Source organism: Oncorhynchus mykiss, chromosome 8, assembly GCF_057628025.1.
Source record: "Oncorhynchus mykiss isolate SJ-2025 chromosome 8, ASM5762802v1, whole genome shotgun sequence".
Classification (NCBI taxonomy): Eukaryota; Metazoa; Chordata; class Actinopteri; order Salmoniformes; family Salmonidae; genus Oncorhynchus; species Oncorhynchus mykiss.
In genome coordinates, this window is record NC_143029.1 from 23,601,129 (window position 1) to 23,627,500 (window position 26,372).

The 26,372-nt window shown below is 44.8% G+C and overlaps 1 protein-coding gene across 6 annotated transcripts in view; it reads right to left on the minus strand.

Annotated features, from left to right (window-relative positions):
* Window positions 1–26,372, minus strand: part of hivep2a (HIVEP zinc finger 2a) — a 96,436-nt gene that overhangs the window by 24,508 nt on the left and 45,556 nt on the right. The gene's annotated exons all lie outside the window — the stretch shown is intronic.

Consider the following 26,372-nt stretch of genomic DNA (forward strand, 5'->3'; position numbering starts at 1 on the left):
CCTTATCTGCCTCCATAAAACGTTGATAAAAATATGTTTGATGAGGTCCCTGAAATGATTCTACAATTCCATCAAGTTTAGGAACATCAAAACAGAAATATAGAAATAGCAAAAGAACTATTCTGGATCTCTCTCTGCTATTTACCAGAAGATGAGCATCTTGCCAAGTCTGAGCTAGCTGAGCACTTGCGCCCAAACCAAACCCACGGGTTGTAGTCATACAGAATAGAGATGGATCCTCTTCTGAGAAGAAGTGAGCCATTTGTTTCAATGTGGGCCTGTTGGCAGCCAGAGAGAGCAGGAGTTCCTCAGAGATTTGAGTAAGTGCTGTGATCATTGACTCCTAGTGGGAGAGCACTGCTCTGCTCCAACAGCATAGGGGGCTATTCTTATCTCTAAAAATCACTATGTGGGCCTGTGAAAGATGCGCAGTTCCAAGGACGAACTTCCATGAAAAATACTAGAACAGCAAGGCTGTTACATATACTCATCACTGCAACATCTCCAGTAATCTCTGAAACATCTGAACTGCATTTGTTAAAATAATTAGTCCTGAAAGAGTCACAGGAAACATCCTCTTACCTGTCCTGAAGTCCAACTAAAAAGGGAGCAATAACTGGAAAATGGAAAAGAAAAAATCTGTCCTTTATTAAAAATAGCAAACTTCCAGTTTCATACATACTTACCAATCCGTTGGCTGTGCTTAGATATTCACTAAAAACAAGTTCCATGTTTACACTGTATGTTCTGCGGTCCAAAAATACCCCCGGTATTATTTGTGCAATAATTCATCCTCCCTCCTGCCTACTGCAGTGGCGCAGTCAGGGTGAAGCCATCACAGCTATACTCGTTATTATTGTCTCAATCTCAATTGGATTACAGTGCAGGAGAATTTAATACCATACACATTATGGTACTTTCTAATCCTGATCCGGCCCTGCGTTTCTCTGAAACATCAACATCTTCCTGAGGAAGAACAAATCCAGTCACGCTTGTCTGACAGCAGGACTGTAGCTGCAGTGGCGTCGACGCATGGCAAGGATGGATGCACCAGAAAGACCCCAGCTCTCTGAACGTAACAACCCTCTTATGTAATCACTAAATTCTTAAACACTTGTTTCCATTTAAGTGCTGCTTTAACTCAATAGAAGATACAAGTGCATTGTTTGGCTAAGGTATAAGACGGGACACGTATGAGACAAACTGAAGAAAGCAGAGCCTGAAAAAACACTTTTGTAAAACTTTTTTTTAAATCTACCGCAACCAATGTTGCGGTACAATGGACAATGTTTATTGTGATGCCCTCACAAAACAGTGGCTGACAACCACTGTCTCGGTTTGAACTGAACTCAACTGAACTGGGGGTTGGAGATGACCCTCCTGCTCTTCTCCACTTCCACAACATTATTCAGCTGATAAAATTTTTATGCGTAGTAATACAGGAGAGTTAGTGGGATCATTGGAAGTGGCATTAAGAAGCTAAATGTATCACAGTGTGAGGTGCCCTGAGGCCACCGGGCCTGTCATCACCTCCTGCCCTACTCCCCCTCCTCACCCACACCCCCACCAACGGGGCTGAAACCATGGGAACAGACGAGCGCCCTGTCAGGTGCACCTGCATCGGCCTGACACCTCCTCTGCCCTAGACGACAAACATCCCCTTCTCTCTCACTCCATGCTTCTCTCCCTCTTCTCCTGTCCTCCTCTCACTTTCTCTCCCCTCTCCTTTTCGCTCCTCTCCTCTCCTCAGCCCAGAAACAGTCAGCCCTCCACAGCACATGTTGGTTTAAGTCCTATTCACCAGGAAAACCAGGGCTGTCGGCCTCCCTAACACGATCCCATAATGTAGGGGCCAATTAGGCTATATAATGGGCTGGAGTGGCAGGGAGGCAGGGTTGACAAAGCTCCCGCTGCCCGTCCTCGCCACGTGCTCTCTGACACATTTCTTTGGCATCAGTCACGGCCTCACGTCTGCCCTGTGGCCTTTTGCTCGGAGAGAGAACAGCGGAACTCACTGCACACATACATGCTGCTGGGGGAACAAAGCCCCCTGTGTGTTTCAGTACCCTCTCTCTCTGTGGCTATGTCTCTCTCTTTCCCCCTTCTCTCTCACTCCATGCCTATCTCTCTCTTTCCCCTTCTCTCTCACTCCATGCCTCTCTCTCTTTCCCCTTCTCTCTCACTCCATGCTTCTCTCTCCTTCTCTCTCACCCCTTGCCTCTCTCTCTTTCTCCTTCTCTCGAACTCCATGCCTCTCTCTCTTTCTCCTTCTCTCTCCTTCTCCTTCTCTCTCCCTCCATGCCTCTCTCTCCTTCTCCTTCTCTCTCACTCCATGCCTCTCTCTCTCCTTCTCTCACTCCATGCCTCTCTCTCTTTCTCCTTCTCTCTCACTCCATGCTTATCTCTCATTTTCCTTCTCTCTCACTCCATGCCTCTCTCTCTTTCTCCTTCTCTCTCTCTCCTTTTCCTTCTCTCTCTCATGCCTATTTCTCTCTTTCTCCTTCTCTCTCACTCCATGCATCTCTCTCATTTTCCTTCTCTCTCATTCCATGCCTCTCTCTCTCTCTCCTTCTCCTTCTCTCACTCCATGCCTCTCTCTCCTTTTCCTTCTCTCTCACTCATGCCTATTTCTCTCTTTCTCCTTCTCTCTCACTCCATGCATCTCTCTCATTTTCCTTCTCTCTCACTCCATGCCTCTCTCTCTTTCTCCTTCTCTCTCTCTCCTTTTCCTTCTCTCTCACTCATGCCTATTTCTCTCTCACTCCATGCATCTCTCTCATTTTCCTTCTCTCTCATTCCATGCCTCTCTCTCTCTCTCCTTCTCCTTCTCTCACTCCATGCCTCTCTCCTTTTCCTTCTCTCTCACTCATGCCTATTTCTCTCTTTCTCCTTCTCTCTCACTCCATGCTTCTCTCTCATTTTCCTTCTCTCTCATTCCATGCCTCTCTCTCTTTCTCCTTCTCTCTCTCTCCTTCTCCTTCTCTCACTCCATGCCTATTTCTCTCTTTCTCCTTCTCTCTCACTCCATGCCTCTCTCTCTCTCCTTCTCCTTCTCTCACCCATGCTTCTCTCTCCTCCTTCTCTCTCACTCCATGCCTATTTCTCTCTTTCTCCTTCCCTCTCACTCCATGCCTCTCTCTCTCCTTCTCTCACTCCATGCTTCTCTCTCCTTCTCCTTCTCTCTCACTCCATGCCTATTTCTCTCTTTCTCCTTCTCTCTCACTCCATGCCTCTCTCTATTTCTCCTTCTCTCACTCCATGCCTCTCTCTCTCTCCTTCTCCTTCTCTCACTCCATGCCTCTCTCTCCTTCTCCTTCTTTCACTCTATGCCTATTTCTCTCTTTCTCCTTATCTCTCACTCCATGCCTATTTCTCTCTTTCTCCTTCTCTCACACTCCATGCTTCTCTCTCCTTCTCCTTCTCTCTCACTCCATGCTTCTCTCTCCTTCTCCTTCTCTCTCACTCCAGCCTTCGGCTGTCTATAAGGGTCTGGGTGCTGGAGGATGAGGATCATCTCTCTCTTAATATCTCTCATTTAAAGTCACACGTCTGTCTTCCATAATTAATCGAAGTCTTCTTAATAAATATGCCTAAACTCCTGTTTCTGCTTTAATTAGTCTCGTAGCTCGGGGCGTTATATAGAGCCAATGCAATTACCTTATACTTAATGGGGATGCTAAAAAATTTATGGGCGGAAACCGAAAAGTACATTTGAAGAATGGCACAATCGACAATGTGGACAGGATCCAGCACTGCTCCTGTGATGGGGGGAGAATGGGGGGCGAAAAGAGAGAGAGAGGCTCCATGTTCCAGCACACAAACACACACATCAGAGGGTTCTGTTATTCTTCACTTCTCTCTCGCTCCAGCTGTACATCCCCCCCTCCCTCCAATCCCCATGTCCGTTCCTGACAGGGCGGCCTGATGGAAAGCACAGCACTGAAGGATGAGTGCATCAGCGTGGAATTCAGAGAATAACTGCGGTCGTGACATCAGAATCACACCTTGTTTTTTAAAAGTGGGGGCCCTGAGCGCTCCACTGACAGCTAAGGTCGAGTGTCGTGTTACTCTTTATAAAGAGCCGGGAAATCGGCCTAAGTGGATCTCCTGACGGCGTCGGCGGCCATCTTTCATTTGAGTGGTCTTGACGCTGGCGTTCGTTCAGCGGTGAAGTCAAAAGGAGAGAGGGACCTCTGTGTGCTGCTGGACAACAGACAAACCACTGATCTCTGCTTGGTTGGCCAGGCCTACACATGGATTCCTCTACTGAGGACATGTCAGGACTGAGGTTTCAACACAATATCCCCTTCACCCTGGGGATGTGTGTGCGTGCCTTCATGCCTCTCACAGGCCATATGTTGACTAAACTCTTCAGTTAGATTCTTTCTCCAAAGACAACAATGCATAACACGTCCCTTTCCTCTCAATAGCATTTATACACTCATAGAACCATAGTCCACATTGCCTCCAGACAGACAGTTTCCCCAAAAACAAAATCCTCAGGAATTGTTCAAAGCCTCAATACTAGTAACACCAACTATCCCCACTGTGTGACACCCCAGAGGGGCTCCAGAACCAGACCAGACAGAGGAAACAATCAGGGGACTCAGGGAGTTGGGAGCCAGGAGCCAGCAGGTGTAGCAGAGCGAGAGCAGGGCCTTTGAGCTGACAGGTCGTTGCGCTGCTGCTCTGTAATCAGCTCATTGGGAGACAGGATTTGGGCTGAACCAAAATGGGAAGCACATGGCATTTAATGGGAATTAATCACACAGTGAACCCGGCTCTCTGGAGAGGGACACGCATGGCCACGGACATGCTGCCTCCGGGGACCAGATAATCAGTGTCATTTTCATCCCCAAATCCCAAATGACTGTGTCTTTCTCTGGGTGTGATGAGGAGAGAGACAGGGGATATCTGTTAACACACTCACACTTCCGCAGGCCGAGGCCAGCATCGAACCACCAGTGGGTGGGGTGAGCTGATGACCCAATGACACTCGATGTGCTTGTCATGTCCAAAACAGAGCCATGAGAATCATGCGGTCTGTGAGGGGTGAACCACCCACTCTCCCTCTGTCTGTCACCTGCCTCTCCTCTCTCCCCTGAATAACAACCTGGCCAGACCTTGATAGCTAGCCTGGGCTGCCTGTGAGTCTCAGCAGCAGTGCTGGCTGCCGGCGTCCCCGCCAAGCCCACTCCTGGTATACGAGGCGGGAGCTGGCCCCGCTGTCCTCTGAGTCAGCCTGTAAAACTTGGCAAGTCCCCGTCTGTCCAGTTTCCACTAGTTTCAGCTCCCGACACACACCCGCCCCGGCGCGCTCTCTTTCTCTCTTTTTGTTTTAGGAAGGTTTGGGTCGTTTAAGAGCACAAAGCACTTTGGTGCCGCGGCTGAAATCTCTGGGCTGAAATGAGAGCGTTATGGCTGTGTAATTGATGGTCTCGGGACGGGCAGCACATTTTATCGGGTCCCAAACGTGTTGATTGACACTGAGGTTGAGGAGACAGGGGACCGCCAACTCATGAACACTCACAGCCAGAGAAGGTGGAAACTGTGCATATGGTATATATGCATTAGTCATGTTCTCTAAACAAGGTCAGACACCATCCATCTTTAACTAAACAGTAGTCAGAAAGAGGAGGCTACTTCAAATCACCTGCCACTACAACACTGTTCAATATGATGCACATTAAATGCTACCATACATACAAACTGCATGTCTGATAATATGTCATTCACAAGTCAGACCACCTTGTTCCCATACAGCGTGCTCCTCCAGCCCCAGTGTGAGAGAGAACTTCGCCTTTCCTAGGTGTGAATTATTTCCCTCCCATGTTAAGCAGTGTGCTGCATAGTTAAGGGGCACAGCTGTTTTCTCATGACAGGGAGCTGAACAATAGCCCCTAGCTTTGGCCTCCCCTGGTACGACGGTCACTTCCTCATCCATACCCTCCAACCCAGTGGCATTCCCCACTCCCCACACACAAAGCTCTGAAAAACCAACTGCCTTCTGATGAAATTCCCTGAAATCCGCAGGAAACAAAGTGTAATTCATCCGTAACAGCGTCTATTTCCACCATTGTCTTGTACACACCATGTGGGTATAGAGGGTAACTGGCTCTGGTTGTCCTGCCAACCCTGTTTGTGGAAATCCTGGGTGTTGGTCAAACAAAGACAGTCTACATCCCCCACTGCCAACAGCCAACAATACTTGGGAGGGAGGGTGGAGGGAGGGACAGAGGGAGGCCTTGGTAGAGCTAGCTATCTGGCTGTGACCAAACAGGACAGAAACAGTATAGGACGTAGGTTAGGCTATCCTGTTGAAAGAAGATAGTTATCAATGAAAACCCTGTGTTCATCCTTGTCCACACAATGTTATATAACTCATGCTGATGTATTGTAAAGTACAGCACAGATCAGATCAGATTCCAATGATGATTCCAGTGTAACATTCCGTCGGTGTGGTATTCTCACACCCCAGACCGATATGTCCATTGTTGGTGCCATATTTTGTGTGTGACTGTAGTGGCAGTGGAAGATGGTGTGCATTTGACTTGTGTGGTCAGCCATTCATACATATGTGTTTAGAGTTGAGGTTTTTACCGAATCCTTCCAGCTGTCTGTCTGTCAGCTCTACCCACAAACCTTTGACTGGAGTCGGACTTCCTCTCCATGAAAACACACACACACACACACACACACACACACACACACACACACACACACACACACACACACACACACACACACACACACACACACACACAGTCTGGGTGTGACGTAACAGTGCCACACCCCCTCTAGGCATGATGTTTCCAGGTGGCGTGTCCTTAGAGGAGCTAATCTCCCAGACAGAGGACGGTGAAATGGGAGGTCCACAATCAGAAGATCAGCCCTTCGTGCATCACCTTCTTTGAAAGGAACAGCTTCGTCAAGAGAGGGAAAAAAGAAGAAAGAACTGTAAGGCTTCCAAAGCATCGTGTTCATTAGTCCAGAAACATCTACAGAGTATCATTGTTCAAGAGGCTCCCTGACAACACCTATAGGCTCTATGATAAACAAAGGTCTGTTCACACCAAAGCCTTTCACTCAAGGTGTTCTGAAGATGAATTCAACACGTCCTAATGCCGCAATCATAATGTAACATCATCAGCCTCAGGGTTTGTGTTTGGGATTCCAGACGCCTTAAAACATCTTCACAATAATGGACAATCAAGCTGAGTCATTGATAATGAATCGTAAGAAATCACAACATAGTTTAGTTCCTCACAAATGGGTAGTTTATGATAGGGGGTTGACCAAGGGGTTGACCAAAACAGGTTTACCACATTTTTATTTCACCTTTTACTTCCCCTTGGTTATTCAAGTATAAAGCCACGGTTGACTGCTGACTCACCTCAGTGGCGGTAGATACAGGTTGTATACTGATACTCCAGACTCTGCCGTCATATTCATTATGGCCTTTGATACAGACACTGCTTTGTCTGCACAGAGTCTTTCCCAGCTAATCTCTGTATAATGGAGGGCGTGATAGGCTGTAGGGCTTCCTCAAGATAAAGTAGTGCCCTTACCGGAGTCCCTGTCAAGGGGATTAGCTATAGACTGTAGGGAGTTGGAGCGTAAACCTGATTCTGTAGGGACCCGGGCCATCCTCTGAGGCCCCCTACAGTAATGTTGTCAATGGAGAGCAGGCTGCCTGCCCTGTCCACACGCCTAATAAAGAGCGAATTGGAGTAGGGAAATGGAGAAGAGTTACCTGGAGCCAAGAATATCTCCCTGTCTGTCCGTCAGTCTTTCTGCTGGGGTTCTTCTTAAAGCCACTTCAGACAGAGTGTCTATATTTTGGCATTGATTTCTGCCTGTTTAACAGCCGCACTGAGAGGGAGACGGCCCCGAGCGCAAGATAATAACAATGCCTGAGTGAGCCTCAGTATGCATTCATATTAATGCTAAGCTAAGCACATGAGTAAAGTGGCCCACTTATCAAAGCAACCTAGTTGCCAGGCCTGAATTATACAGAAGGCCAGTGTCACTCCAGCCCAGCAGGGAGAGAGAAAGAGAGAAAGAGAGAGAGAATCTCTCTGATGAGTAGATCGGGAGCAGGACAGTACATCCTCAGGGAACACACAGGGTCAGAGCTACCCATGGCTAAGGGCTGTAGTAAAGCCACTCCCACCCTGCAGGCTGATAACAAATCAGCTGTCTGCTTCTCACACCTCCACAGACACAACACCATACACAGCAACATCCACTGCTCTCTGCTCTCCGTCCCAGTCGCAATGAGGGGTGAGGCCAGGCCAAGCCAGGAGAGGAGAGGAAGGCCTGCTGTTATCCCTCATTATCTATTCATATCAACACAGACAGATAGAAACATGCCACAGGGAAATGTTTCTGCTCCATTCACTTATACATTTATACAACAAATGTTATTCAGTCAAGTAAGAGGCTTTTATCAATATGTACTTAGTCAGCCGGAGGAAATGTGTCGGCGGGACAAGAGGGTTCCTTTAGTGTCTGGGTAAGGTAGCAGGGGGAAGGGAGGGGAGAGGAACGGGGCGAGAGGGTTCCTTTAGTGTCTGGGTAAGGTAGCAGGGGGAAGGGAGGGGAGAGGAACGGGGCGAGAGGGTTCCTTTAGTGTCTGGGTAAGGTAGCAGGGGGAAGGGAGGGGAGAGGAACAGGGCGAGAGGGTTCCTTTAGTGTCTGGGTAAGGTAGCAGGGGGAAGGGAGGGGAGAGGAACGGGGCGAGAGGGTTCCTTTAGTGTCTGGGTAAGGTAGCAGGGGGAAGGGAGGGGAGAGGAACGGGGCGAGAGGGTTCCTTTAGTGTCTGGGTAAGGTAGCAGGGGGAAGGGAGGGGAGAGGAACGGGGCGAGAGGGTTCCTTTAGTGTCTGGGTAAGGTAGCAGGGGGAAGGGAGGGGAGAGGAACGGGGCGAGAGGGTTCCTTTAGTGTCTGGGTAAGGTAGCAGGGGGAAGGGAGGGGAGAGGAACGGGGCGAGAGGGTTCCTTTAGTGTCTGGGTAAGGTAGCAGGGGGAAGGGAGGGGAGAGGAACGGGGCGAGAGGGTTCCTTTAGTGTCTGGGTAAGGTAGCAGGGGGAAGGGAGGGGAGAGGAACGGGGCGAGAGGGTTCCTTTAGTGTCTGGGTAAGGTAGCAGGGGGAAGGGAGGGGAGAGGAACGGGGAGAGAGGGTTCCTTTAGTGTCTGGGTAAGGTAGCAGGGGGAAGGGAGGGGAGAGGCACAGGGAGAGAGGACTGACACAGCTGTGGTGGGCAGAACATGGAATCCTCTCCACCAGACTGGGGAGACCAGAGGGAACACTACTTCACTCTACTGACTGACTGACTGACTGACTGACTGACTGACTGACTGACTGACTGAACACAAGGTGCCAGAATTGGACTGAAATGGCTTCTTCTATTAACTCGACATAAACAGAACCTCATGGAGGACCAGATGTAGTTGGGTTCAGAGACCTGACTTTCTCCTGATCATGTGACACAAGCGGGAAAAACTTGGGCCTTAGATACAGCCTACAATATAACGACTCTATAATAGGGGCTCAGATCAGACCTGGTCAGATCAAGTGCTTATTAAGAAACAACTCTGGGCCATATTCATATTGTATAGAGAAACACTTACTGTGTAGCTCCACTGTAAGTAATGTAATATCCTGCTGTCTTTCTTGACCAACCAGAAAACAGTACAGTCCTACAGTACAGTGTGTTCTCTCTAACGTTGGGGAAGAAGATTCCGGAAGAGCACGTTCATGAACCTGAATAAGAAACAAAAGGTGTGCGCTACCTTGCTGTACTGTTTGCTTACTGTAGAAGTTGAATGATGTAACTGGATGTTTTACATAATATTCTACTGACCCACAATATGGGTCACTCCAGGGACACTAGAAACAGGATTTAAAAACAAGGCATGATGGAGATAACTGAACTGCTCAAAACTGGCTTTCTTCTCTTTTTTTACTTTTTTTACTATTACTGTATTTAAAAAGATATGCACTCTCCACATTAGATAATGTTGGATCCTGTCCAATGGAATTGATCCATTCATTCATATCCATTGAGAGTGTCCCCTGTTTATGTTAAAAAGGCACCAGATCCCAGCTGGGTATTCACAGCAGAAGGGTTCAACTGCTGATTGAAATAAGTCGAAGGACATTTCTCAACGGAGCAGCTGCAACAATATTTGAGATGCTTCCATAATAAGAATCCTATGTAGAGGGGAGGGAGGGAGGTAGGGATGGACAGAGGGAGGGAGGGAGGGATGGACAGAGGGAGGGAGGGAGGTAGGTAGGGATGGACAGAGGGAGGGAGAGAGGGAGGGACAGAGGTAGGGAGGGAGGTAGGGAGGGAGGTAGGGATGGACAGAGGTAGGGAGGGAGGGATGGATGGATAGAGGTAGGGACGGAGGTAGGGAAGGAGGGAGGGATGGACAGAGGTAGGGAGGGAGGGAGGGAGGTAGGGATGGACAGAGGGAGGGAGGGAGGTAGTTAGGGATGGACAGAGGGAGGGAGAGAGGGAGGGACAGAGGTAGGGAGGGAGGGAGGGATGGAGTTAGGGATGGACAGAGGGAGGGAGGGAGGTAGGGACAGAGGTAGGGAGGGAGGGAGGTAGGGAGGGAGGTAGGGATGGACAGAGGTAGGGAGGGAGGGATGGATGGATAGAGGTAGGGATGGAGGTAGGGAGGGATGGACAGAGGTAGGGAGGGAGGGAGGGAGGTAGGGATGGACAGAGGGAGGGAGAGAGGGAGGGACAGAGGTAGGGAGGGAGGGAGGGATGGAGGTAGGGATGGACAGAGGGAGGGAGGGAGGTAGGGACAGAGGTAGGGAGGGAGGGAGGTAGGGAGGGAGGTAGGGATGGACAGAGGTAGGGAGGGAGGGATGGATGGATAGAGGTAGGGACGGAGGTAGGGAGGGATGGACAGAGGTAGGGAGGGAGGGAGGTAGGGATGGACAGAGATAGGGAGGAAGGGATGGATGGATAGAGGTAGGGACGGAGGTAGGGAGGGAGGGAGGGATGGACAGAGGGAGGGAGGGAGGGATGGACAGAGGGAGGGAGGGAGGGAGGGATGGACAGAGGGAGGGAGGGAGGGATGTGGGGAAAAACTCTAGGGAACAATGTGGTATTTCTGCCTGCCTATCTAAAATGATCTTGTCAGAGTGGATTGGGGCTGTGAAGGACACTTTTTGAGACATTGCTCAAGTGGCCTTGGACCGGTGAGGAACTGCTGAGACCAGAGAAAAGCCATGGGTCTAACGTCCCTGTGGATTCAACCTGTACGGCTGTTTTGTTCTGATGGTTTCTTTTTGTCGTGCTTTTATTTCACTCACAGCCATACACAAGTATTTACGTTGTGGCTGATTTCTCTACCTTTATTTCAATGCCTGGATGTAGCCGTATAGATGGCTGTGTTTTAACACAACACCGACACAAATTCCTGTTTCAGCGTTTCAACAAAATATGTGAGATTGAGAGAGCGCGATAGAGAGGCGTGCAGCCGGAATCGAGCCAATGACGCTAAAGGAAGTGGTCACGAGAGGTGTGAAGTTGACTTCTCTGAGTCTCTGACTGACAAGGGAGGGAGAGAGAGAGAGACAGAGAGAGAGAGAGACAGAGAGAGAGAGAGAGAGAGAGAGTCACTTTTGTTTATTATCTACTTCACTTGCTTTGGCAATGTTAACATGTGTTTCCCATGCCAATAAAGCCCTTGAATTGAAGTGAATTGAGTCACACACGGCTTCCGCTTTACGGGGAAGATAAAGGACAGGAAACAGGCCTAAGACGAAGTGGTAGTAAAAAGAACAGAAAACAGTCATTCATGTTTACCCAACAGCGGGGCAGCAAGGAGCAGGCTGTGAGACATGAACCCCAGGGGCCCAGGGGCCCAGCCGTGACTAAACACTGACTGACTCTCTGACTGGCAAGAGGTGGAAACACTCGGCTCCACATGAGGAGGAAAGTTAGTCAGATTCCACCTGGCTCACTCAACATGTTCCTCCCTTAAGAGGGAGGGAGAAGAACTGGACTGGATTATAAAAACATGGCTTTGTGACAGAGCGTATTCTACTTGTTCTCCTCTCTCTTTATAAAAACATGGCTTTGTGACAGAGCGTATTCTACTTGTTCTCCTCTCTCTTTATAAAAACATGGCTTTGTGACAGAGCGTATTCTACTTGTTCTCCTCTCTCTTTATAAAAACATGGCTTTGTGACAGAGCGTATTCTACTTGTTCTCCTCTCTCTTTATAAAAACATGGCTTTGTGACAGAGCGTATTCTACTTGTTCTCCTCTCTCTTTATAAAAACATGGCTTTGTGACAGAGCGTATTCTACTTGTTCTCCTCTCTCTTTATTAAAACATGGCTTTGTGACAGAGCGTATTCTACTTGTTCTCCTCTCTCTTTATAAAAACATGGCTTTGTGACAGACTGTATTCTACTTGTTTTGTTTCTCTCTTTATTAAAACATGGCTTTGTGACAGACTGTATTCTACTTGTTTTGTTTCTCTCTTTATTAAAACATGGCTTTGTGACAGAGCATATTCTACTTGTTTTGTTTCTCTCTTTATAAAAACATGGCTTTGTGACAGAGCATATTCTACTTGTTTTGTTTCTCTCTTTATTAAAACATGGCTTTGTGACAGAGCGTATTCTACTTGTTTTGTTTCTCTCTTTATTAAAACATGGCTTTGTGACAGAGCGTATTCTACTTGTTCTCCTCTCTCTTTATAAAAACATGGCTTTGTGACAGAGCGTATTCTACTTGTTTTGTTTCTCTCTTTATTAAAACATGGCTTTGTGACAGACTGTATTCTACTTGTTTTGTTTCTCTCTTTATTAAAACATGGCTTTGTGACAGAGCATATTCTACTTGTTTTGTTTCTCTCTTTATTAAAACATGGCTTTGTGACGGAGCGTATTCTACTTGTTTTGTTTCTCTCTTTATTAAAACATGGCTTTGTGACAGACTGTATTCTACTTGTTTTGTTTCTCTCTTTATAAAAACATGGCTTTGTGACAGAGCATATTCTACTTGTTTTGTTTCTCTCTTTATAAAAACATGGCTTTGTGACAGAGCATATTCTACTTGTTTTGTTTCTCTCTTTATAAAAACATGGCTTTGTGACAGAGCGTATTCTACTTGTTCTCCTCTCTCTTTATAAAAACATGGCTTTGTGACAGAGCGTATTCTACTTGTTCTCCTCTCTCTTTTATAAAAACATGGCTTTGTGACGGAGCGTATTCTACTTGTTTTGTTTCTCTCTTTATAAAAACATGTCTTTGTGACAGAGCGTATTCTACTTGTTTTGTTTCTCTCTTTATTAAAACATGGCTTTGTGACAGAGCGTATTCTACTTGTTCTCCTCTCTCTTTATAAAAACATGGCTTTGTGACAGAGCATATTCTACTTGTTCTCCTCTCTCTTTATAAAAACATGTCTTTGTGACAGAGCATATTCTACTTGTTCTCCTCTCTCTTTATAAAAACATGGCTTTGTGACAGACTGTATTCTACTTGTTTTGTTTCTCTCTTTATTAAAACATGGCTTTGTGACAGAGCGTATTCTACTTGTTTTGTTTCTCTCTTTATTAAAACATGGCTTTGTGACAGAGCATATTCTACTTGTTTTGTTTCTCTCTTTATTAAAACATGGCTTTGTGACAGACTGTATTCTACTTGTTCTCCTCTCTCTTTATAAAAACATGGCTTTGTGACAGAGCGTATTCTACTTGTTTTGTTTCTCTCTTTATAAAAACATGGCTTTGTGACAGACTGTATTCTACTTGTTTTGTTTCTCTCTTTATAAAAACATGGCTTTGTGACAGAGCGTATTCTACTTGTTCTCCTCTCTCTTTATAAAAACATGGCTTTGTGACAGAGCGTATTCTACTTGTTCTCCTCTCTCTTTATAAAAACATGGCTTTGTGACAGAGCATATTCTACTTGTTTTGTTTCTCTCTTTATAAAAACATGGCTTTGTGACAGAGCGTATTCTACTTGTTCTCCTCTCTCTTTATAAAAACATGGCTTTGTGACAGAGCGTATTCTACTTGTTTTGTTTCTCTCTTTATTAAAACATGGCTTTGTGACAGAGCGTATTCTACTTGTTTTGTTTCTCTCTTTATTAAAACATGGCTTTGTGACAGAGCGTATTCTACTTGTTTTGTTTCTCTCTTTATAAAAACATGGCTTTGTGACAGACTGTATTCTACTTGTTTTGTTTCTCTCTTTATAAAAACATGGCTTTGTGACAGAACGTATTCTACTTGTTCTCCTCTCTCTTTATAAAAACATGGCTTTGTGACAGAGCGTATTCTACTTGTTCTCCTCTCTCTTTATAAAAGCATGGCTTTGTGACAGAGCGTATTCTACTTGTTCTCCTCTCTCTTTATAAAAACATGGCTTTGTGACAGAGCGTATTCTACTTGTTTTGTTTCTCTCTTTATTAAAACATGGCTTTGTGACAGAGCGTATTCTACTTGTTTTGTTTCTCTCTTTATTAAAACATGGCTTTGTGACAGACTGTATTCTACTTGTTTTGTTTCTCTCTTTATAAAAACATGGCTTTGTGACAGAGCGTATTCTACTTGTTTTGTTTCTCTCTTTATTAAAACATGGCTTTGTGACAGAGCGTATTCTACTTGTTCTCCTCTCTCTTTATTAAAACATGGCTTTGTGACAGAGCGTATTCTACTTGTTTTGTTTCTCTCTTTATAAAAACATGGCTTTGTGACAGAGCATATTCTACTTGTTTTGTTTCTCTCTTTATAAAAACATGGCTTTGTGACAGAGCATATTCTACTTGTTTTGTTTCTCTCTTTATAAAAACATGGCTTTGTGACGGAGCGTATTCTACTTGTTTTGTTTCTCTCTTTATTAAAACATGGCTTTGTGACAGACTGTATTCTACTTGTTTTGTTTCTCTCTTTATAAAAACATGGCTTTGTGACAGAGCATATTCTACTTGTTCTCCTTTTTTCTTTATAAAAACATGGCTTTGTGACAGAGCATATTCTACTTGTTTTGTTTCTCTCTTTATTAAAACATGGCTTTGTGACAGAGCGTATTCTACTTGTTTTGTTTCTCTCTTTATTAAAACATGGCTTTGTGACAGAGCGTATTCTACTTGTTTTGTTTCTCTCTTTATTAAAACATGGCTTTGTGACAGAGCGTATTCTACTTGTTTTGTTTCTCTCTTTATAAAAACATGGCTTTGTGACAGAGCATATTCTACTTGTTTTGTTTCTCTCTTTATTAAAACATGGCTTTGTGACAGAGCGTATTCTACTTGTTTTGTTTCTCTCTTTATTAAAACATGGCTTTGTGACAGACTGTATTCTACTTGTTTTGTTTCTCTCTTTATTAAAACATGGCTTTGTGACAGAGCATATTCTACTTGTTCTCCTCTCTCTTTATAAAAACATGGCTTTGTGACAGAGCGTATTCTACTTGTTCTCCTCTCTCTTTATTAAAACATGGCTTTGTGACAGAGCGTATTCTACTTGTTCTCCTCTCTCTTTATAAAAACATGGCTTTGTGACAGACTGTATTCTACTTGTTTTGTTTCTCTCTTTATAAAAACATGGCTTTGTGACAGAGCATATTCTACTTGTTCTCCTCTCTCTTTATTAAAACATGGCTTTGTGACAGACTGTATTCTACTTGTTTTGTTTCTCTCTTTATAAAAACATGGCTTTGTGACAGAGCGTATTCTACTTGTTCTCCTCTCTCTTTATAAAAACATGGCTTTGTGACAGAGCGTATTCTACTTGTTCTCCTCTCTCTTTATAAAAACATGTCTTTGTGACAGAGCGTATTCTACTTGTTCTCCTCTCTCTTTATAAAAACATGGCTTTGTGACAGAGCGTATTCTACTTGTTCTCCTCTCTCTTTATAAAAACATGGCTTTGTGACAGAGCGTATTCTACTTGTTCTCCTCTCTCTTTATTAAAACATGGCTTTGTGACACAGCGTATTCTACTTGTTTTGTTTCTCTCTTTATAAAAACATGGCTTTGTGACAGAGCGTATTCTACTTGTTTTGTTTCTCTCTTTATAAAAACATGGCTTTGTGACAGAGCGTATTCTACTTGTTCTCCTCTCTCTTTATAAAAACATGGCTTTGTGACAGAGCGTATTCTACTTGTTCTCCTCTCTCTTTATTAAAACATGGCTTTGTGACAGACTGTATTCTACTTGTTTTGTTTCTCTCTTTATAAAAACTTGGCTTTGTGACAGAGCGTATTCTACTTGTTCTCCTCTCTCTTTATTAAAACATGGCTTTGTGACACAGCGTATTCTACTTGTTTTGTTTCTCTCTTTATAAAAACATGGCTTTGTGACAGAGCGTATTCTACTTGTTTTGTTTCTCTCTTTATTAAAACATGGCTTTGTGACAGACTGTATTCTACTTGTTTTGTTTCTCTCTTTATTAAAACATGGCTTTGTGACAGAGCGTATTCTACTTGTTTTGTTTCTCTCTTTATAAAAACATGGCTTTGTGACAGAGCGTATTCTACTTGTTCTCCTCTCTCTTTATAAAAACATGGCTTTGTGACAGAGCGTATTCTACTTGTTCTCCTCTCTCTTTATTAAAACATGGCTTTGTGACAGACTGTATTCTACTTGTTTTGTTTCTCTCTTTATAAAAACATGGCTTTGTGACAGAGCATATTCTACTTGTTCTCCTTTTTTCTTAATAAAAACATGGCTTTGTGACACAGCGTATTCTACTTGTTTTGTTTCTCTCTTTATAAAAACATGGCTTTGTGACAGAGCGTATTCTACTTGTTTTGTTTCTCTCTTTATTAAAACATGGCTTTGTGACAGAGCATATTCTACTTGTTCTCCTTTTTTCTTAATAAAAACATGGCTTTGTGACACAGCGTATTCTACTTGTTTTGTTTCTCTCTTTATAAAAACATGGCTTTGTGACAGACTGTATTCTACTTGTTTTGTTTCTCTTTTATAAAAACATGGCTTTGTGACGGAGCGTATTCTACTTGTTCTCCTCTCTCTTTATAAAAACATGGCTTTGTGACAGAGCGTATTCTACTTGTTTTGTTTCTCTCTTTATAAAAACATGGCTTTGTGACAGAGCGTATTCTACTTGTTCTCCTCTCTCTTTATAAAAACATGGCTTTGTGACAGAGCGTATTCTACTTGTTCTCCTCTCTCTTTATAAAAACATGGCTTTGTGACAGAGCGTATTCTACTTGTTTTGTTTCTCTCTTTATAAAAACATGGCTTTGTGACGGAGCGTATTCTACTTGTTCTCCTCTCTCTTTATAAAAACATGGCTTTGTGACAGAGCGTATTCTACTTGTTTTGTTTCTCTTTTATAAAAACATGGCTTTGTGACGGAGCGTATTCTACTTGTTCTCCTCTCTCTTTATTAAAACATGGCTTTGTGACAGAGCGTATTCTACTTGTTTTGTTTCTCTCTTTATAAAAACATGGCTTTGTGACGGAGCGTATTCTACTTGTTTTGTTTCTCTCTTTATTAAAACATGGCTTTGTGACAGAGCGTATTCTACTTGTTTTGTTTCTCTCTTTATTAAAACATGGCTTTGTGACAGAGCGTATTCTACTTGTTTTGTTTCTCTTTTATAAAAACATGGCTTTGTGACAGAGCGTATTCTACTTGTTTTGTTTCTCTCTTTATTAAAACATGGCTTTGTGACAGAGCATATTCTACTTGTTTTGTTTCTCTCTTTATTAAAACATGGCTTTGTGACAGAGCGTATTCTACTTGTTTTGTTTCTCTTTTATAAAAACATGGCTTTGTGACAGAGCGTATTCTACTTGTTTTGTTTCTCTCTTTATTAAAACATGGCTTTGTGACGGAGCGTATTCTACTTGTTCTCCTCTCTCTTTATAAAAACATGGCTTTGTGACAGAGCGTATTCTACTTGTTTTGTTTCTCTCTTTATTAAAACATGGCTTTGTGACAGACTGTATTCTACTTGTTTTGTTTCTCTCTTTATTAAAACATGGCTTTGTGACAGAGCGTATTCTACTTGTTTTGTTTCTCTCTTTATTAAAACATGGCTTTGTGACAGAGCGTATTCTACTTGTTCTCCTCTCTCTTTATAAAAACATGGCTTTGTGACAGAGCGTATTCTACTTGTTTTGTTTCTCTCTTTATTAAAACATGGCTTTGTGACAGACTGTATTCTACTTGTTTTGTTTCTCTCTTTATTAAAACATGGCTTTGTGACAGAGCGTATTCTACTTGTTTTGTTTCTCTCTTTATTAAAACATGGCTTTGTGACAGAGCGTATTCTACTTGTTTTGTTTCTCTCTTTATTAAAACATGGCTTTGTGACAGAGCGTATTCTACTTGTTCTCCTCTCTCTTTATTAAAACATGGCTTTGTGACAGAGCGTATTCTACTTGTTTTGTTTCTCTCTTTATTAAAACATGGCTTTGTGACAGAGCATATTCTACTTGTTTTGTTTCTCTCTTTATAAAAACATGGCTTTGTGACAGAGCGTATTCTACTTGTTCTCCTTTTTTCTTAATTAAAAAATGTCTTTGTGACAGAGCGTATTCTACTTGTTCTCCTCTCTCTTTATAAAAACATGGCTTTGTGACAGAGCATATTCTACTTGTTCTCCTTTTTTCTTAATAAAAACATGGCTTTGTGACAGACTGTATTCTACTTGTTTTGTTTCTCTCTTTATAAAAACATGGCTTTGTGACAGAGCATATTCTACTTGTTTTGTTTCTCTCTTTATAAAAACATGGCTTTGTGACAGAGCATATTCTACTTGTTTTGTTTCTCTCTTTATAAAAACATGGCTTTGTGACAGAGCATATTCTACTTGTTTTGTTTCTCTCTTTATAAAAACATGGCTTTGTGACAGAGCATATTCTACTTGTTCTCCTTTTTTCTTAATTAAAAAATGTCTTTGTGACAGAGCGTATTCTACTTGTTCTCCTCTCTCTTTATAAAAACATGGCTTTGTGACAGAGCATATTCTACTTGTTCTCCTTTTTTCTTAATAAAAACATGGCTTTGTGACAGACTGTATTCTACTTGTTTTGTTTCTCTCTTTATAAAAACATGGCTTTGTGACAGAGCATATTCTACTTGTTTTGTTTCTCTCTTTATAAAAACATGGCTTTGTGACAGAGCATATTCTACTTGTTCTCCTTTTTTCTTTATAAAAACATGGCTTTGTGACAGAGCGTATTCTACTTGTTTTGTTTCTCTCTTTATTAAAACATGGCTTTGTGACAGAGCATATTCTACTTGTTTTGTTTCTCTCTTTATAAAAACATGGCTTTGTGACAGAGCATATTCTACTTGTTTTGTTTCTCTCTTTATTAAAACATGGCTTTGTGACAGACTGTATTCTACTTGTTTTCCTCTCTCTATTTTCTTCCAGTCCTCCTTTTTTGAAAAGCCCTTTTTTTCCAAGCCACTTGTACCTGCCAAAGTAAAGGGGAAAATTGTGTGACTCGTTTCTTTTTCCGTGTCTGTCAGAACATGTTCAATCCACTCTGTGTACAGGTTCATTTTAAATTTTCCACTGCATCATGGAGACAGTCAGAGAGCGAGGGAGCGACTCTCGGTCGGGGAACATCGTCTCTTTCTTTCTCCAGTAGGAAGATAAATCCAATCATTCCAAATTAAGAACATTTGGGGGATAATTGTTTTTCCAGTAGATTTCCAGCGAGATGGCACAGCCCTGTGGTACGGTACCCGGGTAACAGAGCATGCCAATGATTCCTGTTCCTGCATCCATAGGTGGATTTACCAGCACGGCTAGAGAGAGAGAGCAGAGCAGGTCCCTCCTGATTGGCCTGCAACATGTGCGTTGGTAATGAATTGTGATGGGAATGAAAACAGCTTTGGGCTCAATTAAAGAGTAATTAACGAGGCTAGGGTGGGAGCCGTGCGGCTGGGGCGGAAGCCACACAAACAGGCCCTGTGTTGGAGCAGAGCCCCAGAATACCAGAGAGACCTAGAGCCCTGGGCTGCCAACCAAACAACCAACCCAAACCTCAACACAGCAGCAGCACAGGTGTTCCTGCTTGTATGGGACTTCCTGTCACCATCACTGGGACACTTTCCAGCCCAGCCGGGATCAGGAGGACATGGGAAATTCCACAGACTGCATTTTACTATAGCTCCATACAGAGGATAACAGGTATGTTCCACATCAGCCTATGCCGGCTGTACTGAACTATTTTCAAAGCCAAAGAGAGGATACCGACAGAATCACTGGTATTAAATGTGAATATGCCTGTATCAATAAAGGATGCATTTTAACACAGAGAGTGAGATGAAATACAGTGTCACTGTTAGCTAACTGTGGGCTCCCGAGTGGCGCAGCGGTGTAAGGCATTGCATCTCAGTGCAAGAGGCGTCCCTACAGTCCCTGGTTCGAATCCAGGCCGTATCACATCGGGCCGTGATTGGGAGTCACGGCTCACAATTGGCCCAGCGTCATCTGGATTTGGCTGGGGTACGCCGACATTGGAAATAAGAATTTGTTCTTAATTAACTGACATGCCTAGTTAAATAAAACATGTTAAGTACAAAATAACTTGGGAGGTGTATCCTTCCATTTTCTAGTAAGCCGGAGCACTATAGAATTTCTCCTAAGTGATATATATATAAGTTGTAAGAAGATGGGCTTCTCTCTCAGCACGGCTTGTATCTCTTGAGGAAATACCCTTCACTCTCCAGAGAAATAGGAGTCCAGGGGATAGTATTTCAGCAGTGAGATGTCCACAGCAACATTGTTTCCTATCAGAACAGTAAAGCTAGCAGCTAAAGCCCTCTGTCTTCAGAGGCCTATGGAGAAATCATGCTCTATATTAGAGAGACAGGAGCTGTCTCCCTCTCTCTCCCCCTCTCTCTCCCCCTCTCTCTCTCCCTCTCTTTCTCTCTCCCTCTCTCTCCCCCTCTCTCTCTCCCCCTCCCCCCTCTTTCCCTCTCTCTCTCCCCCTCTCTCTCTCACTTTCTCTCTCCCCCTCCCCCCTCTCTCCCCCCTTCTCGCTCTCCCCCTCTCTCTCTCACTCTCTCTCTCCCCCTCCCCCCTCTCTCCCTCTCTCTCCCCCCTCTCTCTCCCCCTCTCGCTCTCCCCCTCTCTCTGCTGAGCGAATGTGATTCAGGGTGTCACAGTAGATAGGGACACTGAGCCAGCTTCATACAGAGAGAGCTAGCTACCACAAATCAGTGATGAATCAATGACATTACATAAACTTCTAGGATACAGCTAAACATCTTTCAAGTCAGAGTCAACTGGGTGTTCTCGTGAGGGCTGGACACGCACGCACACGCATGCACACAGACACACACACACACAGACACACACACTTGCTTATGGTAGTCCATCGTATCCGATGATGACTTTCTACTTCTGAGTTAACGAGGAATTCTTTGGTCTTCAGCACAGTGCTTACGTAACGTTGTTACGTCTGTTTTACTGGGGAGGAGGGCTATACACCACACAGTACACTGGCTCCCCTGGGACACACACTGGAGTCACCACTGCCTCCTAGCAACAGCTAGTGTGTGTGTGTGTGTGTGTGTGTGTGTGTGTGTGTGTGTGTGTGTGTGTGTGTGTGCGTGCGTGCATATAGATGTCTGGAGGGGGATCAGAAAGGGGAGCGAAGGAGAATAAATCAACATGGCCTGTAAACAAACCACATAATCAACTGAGCTGGAGTTTCTTTTTCCGAGCAATACTGACTACAACACTATGTACCAAAACACCTTACTGCTCAAACAGGCCTAGGACTTTTCCCTGAAAAACATGGCTTCTAGCTAGGCCAGGAAGAGGACTTTTCCCTGAAAAACATGGCTTCTCGCTAGGCCAGGCCTAGGACTTTTCCCTGAAAAACATGGCTTCTAGCTAGGCCAGGCCTAGGACTTTTCCCTGAAAAACATGGCTTCTAGCTAGGCCAGGCCTAGGACTTTTCCCTGAAAAACATGGCTTCTAGCTAGGCCAGGCCTAGGACTTTTCCCTGAAAAACATGGCTTCTAGCTAGGCCAGGCCTAGGACTTTTCCCTGAAAAACATGGCTTCTAGCTAGGCCAGGCCTAGGACTTTTCCCTGAAAAACATGGCTTCTAGCTAGGCCAGGCCTAGGACTTTTCCCTGAAAAACATGGCTTCTAGCTAGGCCAGGCCTTTCCCCTGAAAAACATGGCTTCTAGCTAGGCCAGGCCTAGCACTTTTCCCTGAAAAACATGGCTTCTAGCTAGGCCAGGCCTTTCCCCTGAAAAACATGGCTTCTAGCAAGGCCAGGCCTAGGACTTTTCCCTGAAAAACATGGCTTCTAGCTAGGCCAGGCCTAGGACTTTTCCCTGAAAAACATGGCTTCTAGCTAGGCCAGGCCTAGGCCTTTTCCCTGAAAAACATGGCTTCTAGCAAGGCCAGGCCTAGGACTTTTCCCTGAAAAACATGGCTTCTAGCAAGGCCAGGCCTTTCCCCTGAAAAACATGGCTTCTAGCTAGGCCAGGCCTTTCCCCTGAAAAACATGGCTTCTCGCTAGGCCAGGCCTAGGACTTTTCCCTGAAAAACATGGCTTCTAGCTAGGCCAGGCCTAGGACTTTCCCCTGAAAAACATGGCTTCTAGCTAGGCCAGGCCTTTCCCCTGAAAAACATGGCTTCTAGCAAGGCCAGGCCTTTCCCCTGAAAAACATGGCTTCTAGCTAGGCCAGGCCTAGGACTTTTCCCTGAAAAACATGGCTTCTAGCTAGGCCAGGCCTAGGACTTTTCCCTGAAAAACATGGCTTCTAGCAAGGCCAGGCCTTTCCCCTGAAAAACATGGCTTCTAGCTAGGCCAGGCCTAGGACTTTTCCCTGAAAAACATGGCTTCTAGCAAGGCCAGGCCTTTCCCCTGAAAAACATGGCTTCTAGCTAGGCCAGGCCTTTCCCCTGAAAAACATGGCTTCTAGCAAGGCCAGGCCTAGGACTTTTCCCTGAAAAACATGGCTTCTAGCTAGGCCAGGCCTTTCCCCTGAAAAACATGGCTTCTAGCAAGGCCAGGCCTAGGACTTTTCCCTGAAAAACATGGCTTCTAGCTAGGCCAGGCCTTTCCCCTGAAAAACATGGCTTCTAGCAAGGCCAGGCCTAGGACTTTTCCCTGAAAAACATGGCTTCTAGCTAGGCCAGGCCTTTCCCCTGAAAAAGATGGCTTCTAGCTAGGCCAGGCCTTTCCCCTGAAAAACATGGCTTCTAGCTAGGCCAGGCCTAGGACTTTTCCCTGAAAAACATGGCTTCTAGCAGGGACCTGAGCAGAAAAAACTCTGGGCCCTAGTTGACTGTTCTGCTCTGCAATGTCCCAGTAAACTGTGAGGTATACAGCTAAAACAGTCCACCACCTCTAAGGACAGTAGAAAAACAGTAGAAAACAGTAGAACAGTAGAAAAATAGAACAATGGCTTAGTCAGAGTCAAGAGGAACAGCCCTCCCTCATAGTAGATAGTAGATAGAAGTAGTTAAACCTATATCATATTGTGTTGATATTGTCTTGATCTCTATGACAATGGAATTAACCAAACAGGAAGTGGAGACCAACAATCTCCAGTCCCCTGGGTTACATCAACGCACCAGGAAACTCTGACATGAGCTCACTCAAGATCCTCTTCATCACTTAGGACTACTCCTGGGCATTTAAATGACAGAGACAGTCAGGAATATTCTAGGTCCCTATTCTGTATTTGGAGAAAGTCTCTTTCGCTCCGGCAAAAATCTGTCATCTGTTGAACATTCATGTGAGACGCGACAAAGGTGAGGCATTGTCAGGCTGAATGGAGGACTGTCTGTATTGTCAGGGTACAAGTGCAGCTGTCACGACTGATTTCAGCTCTTGGAAATGCTACGACTTCAAGCAGATCCAGCTGTGGGGAACAGCCAGGCTGAAATATTACTGAATGATTGAAACTCCTCTTGGTTAGGAACAGTTTGTTCCGGCTGCAAATCATACTGCACTTTCATATGACACAACCAGAAATCTATCAACAGCTGCTACTCAGTTCTCCCCACTGGACAATCATATATTCCTCAGCCTCTGTTTAATAACTGGCAGTGGTAATCAAAAGTTGCAACACCCGTCATACACAAAACACATTTCACCCAATTATACGCCATTTCAGCTGCAAATTACCAGAAGCAGATCTATCTGAGAGAGAGAGAGAGAGAGAGAGAGAGAGAGAGAGAGAGAGAGAGGGAGAGGGAGAGTGAGAGAGAGAGAGAAAGAGAGAGAGAGAGAGAGAGAGAGGGAGAGCGAGAGAGGGAGAGCGAGAGAGGGGGAGAGAGAGAGAGAGCAAGAGAGAGAGAGAGGGAGAGACAGGGAACGGGAGAGAATGGGTGAAGTAGCATACCAGTGTTTAATTCCACCATTAAAGTGGTCATGAAGGGGCCACCCTGGGCCGTGTAGGCATGTACCCCCCTCCCACTCCTCCTTGGGCCCAGATGCCCCCCAGCCAGGAATGCACAGGGCCCTGGACCTGTACAGTCCCCTTAGCTGAATGCCCCCCTGCAGCTACATTGCGCCAGAGCTTTAAAGGAATTTCCTACTTTCATATAACATTGATAACGGGATGTGTACACAGCGGGAACGGAAAATCGGAGGTGCGTTACGAGGTTTCACATTCCTCCTTCTCCATGGGCCAGACACGACTGCCACACATCTGCTGTACCTCTCAGAAGTCTCTCACTACTCTCTCCCTCTCTGTGTGTGTGTGTGTGTGTGTGTGTGTGTGTGTGTGTGTGTGTGTGTGTGTGTGTGTGTGTGTGCGTGCGTGCGTGCGTGCGTGCGTGCGTGCGCGTGTGTGCGTGCGTGTGTGTGCATGTGCGTGTGCGTGTGTGCGTGTGTGTGTGTTTTCATGGAGAGGAAGTCCGACTCCAGTCAAAGGTTTGTGGGTAGAGCTGACAGACAGACAGCTGGAAGGATTCGGTAAAAACCTCAACTCTAAACACATATGTATGAATGGCTGACCACACAAGTCAAATGCACACCATCTTCCACTGCCACTACAGTCACACACAAAATATGGCACCAACAATGGACATATCGGTCTGGGGTGTGAGAATACCACACCGACGGAATGTTACACTGGAATCATCATTGGAATCTGATCTGATCTGTGCTGTACTTTACAATACATCAGCATGTTATTAGCAACAGTAGTAATAACACTACTTATTTCCCCTATTGTGTCAAAAAGCCACAAAGAAAATTCCAGCCTGTTTCCAGAGCTTGTGCCCTGTTTGTGTAATTCTCCAGCTTAATCTTAACACAAACTTGGCCTTTGTACCGTTGGGAGCGTCAAGCAGAACCAGATAGCAGATTTTCCCTCCAGCTCTGGTCTCTACAGATGACCTATGCTGGGGTTGGCCACACTCAGGGTCCAGTTTTTCAAACGTTATCTCTCTGGATTTTGCCTATCAGAGAGGATTACATGCATAGAAATAGAATGAATAAAGTGGACAAATCATTGACTCGAATGGGGACTCTGGTTCTATTTCAATGCATTTAGTCCTATCCGATAGACAAAATAGATAACTTAGATAAAGTGGGCCCACGGGTTTCACCGGGTGACACACAGACACAATATCTGGTTTCTCCCATGACTGCTGATACATTGCATCACTTCCTCTCTTCCTTTTGTCCTGCTCTTGAGGTTCCTTCCTACAGAGGAACCAGTAGCACATAGTTACTGCTGGGTGACAAAAACACTCAGTCCAAACACCACTGGATGTCTCATCATCCGTGTAGAAATATTCCAGACATAATGAATTTCATAGGTGAGTAAGAGAGAGTCTGTATTCGTTTCAGAGGACAGAGCCCTAGAGGGCTGAGCAGCCTTGTTTTATCCACCTGTCATCATCACAACTGACCTCTCCACGGTGTTTGCATGTGGTTCAAACAGACAGTCGGGTTGTGTTGTACACTGGGCTACTGTAAGGCTGGGGGCAGTGTGCGGGTTGTGTAGTACACTGGGCTACTGTAAGGCTGGGGGCAGTGTGTCGGGTTGTGTTGTGTTGTACACTGGGCTACTGTAAGGCTGGGGGCAGTGTGTCGGGTTGTGTTGTGTTGTACACTGGGCTACTGTAAGGCTGGGGGCAGTGTGTCGGGTTGTGTAGTACACTGGGCTACTGTAAGGCTGGGGGCAGTGTGTCAGGTTGTGTTGTACACTGGGCTACTGTAAGGCTGGGGGCAGTGTGGTATCTCCTTTCTCACATGCTTTCTCTATGCACCCGTGGGCACCACTCACTCACCCCCTCACTACTGCTGTTTTTAAACCAGGGTTAGAGACAACGGTTCTGTTTCTCCTCTCGCTGGTGTTTTCCTCAGTCTACCTTCATGTCTCTATGCTCTCTAAGTCAGCTGGTAAATCCTACTGG